Raw genomic sequence first — 773 nt, 5'->3', positions numbered from 1 at the left:
CCGCGGCAGCGTGGGGCACCAGTTCGCGCCCCCCACGGCGTCGACCATGTCCGGAGCTGTGCACGACCAGCTCCACCGCTGGCCCACCAGGCCTAGGTGGAACGCGGTGACGGGCTCCTCCTCCAGCACCTCCTCCCTCCTCACCTCCTCCTTGACGTCCACCATCTGCAACTCGGGGAAGGCGACGTCACCGGCGACAGAGAGAACCATCATGGTCTCCAGGCCCTCCCACTGGCGCTCATCGTGAGTGTTCATGGAGTCTTCCATGACACGTCGAAGGAGTCGGGCCTCCCCCTCCTCTGTCATGCCAGGAGGTGGAGGTGGCGACGGAGAGGGCGAAGGCGACGACGTCAGCATGATGTCGCGCACCACCCTACGCCCGCACACTTGGGAAGGGCTTGGAGCGCGCGTGCGGCGCTCATGTGGCCGCCACGGCCCCGACGAGGTGCCGACGAAGAAGGAGGCACGCTGCGTGTCTTGCTTGTCCTAGAACCATGTGTCCCAAAGGGCGGAGTCGATGGCGTACCTGGGGTCGTAGTAGAGGTTGTCTGGCAGGAGGCGACGACGGCGTTCAATCTCCTCGCGGCGCGCACGGCCGCTCATCGGGATCGGCGGGATCGGCACCTGACCCGCGGACAAATGCCAGTTATTGGGTAGGTGCATGTCGCTCCAGGGGAGCGGCGTCGTCGTCTCCCAATAACGACGGTAAACATCCGCATGGATGTTGTGCTGGTCACACTCGCCGCCGGACGCAGGGGCGATGGAGAATGTGG

The sequence above is a fragment of the Triticum dicoccoides genome, chromosome 6B (genome assembly GCF_002162155.2).
Source record: "Triticum dicoccoides isolate Atlit2015 ecotype Zavitan chromosome 6B, WEW_v2.0, whole genome shotgun sequence".
In the NCBI taxonomy this organism is placed as follows: Eukaryota; Viridiplantae; Streptophyta; class Magnoliopsida; order Poales; family Poaceae; genus Triticum; species Triticum dicoccoides.
Note: the sequence above shows the minus strand (reverse complement) of the source record.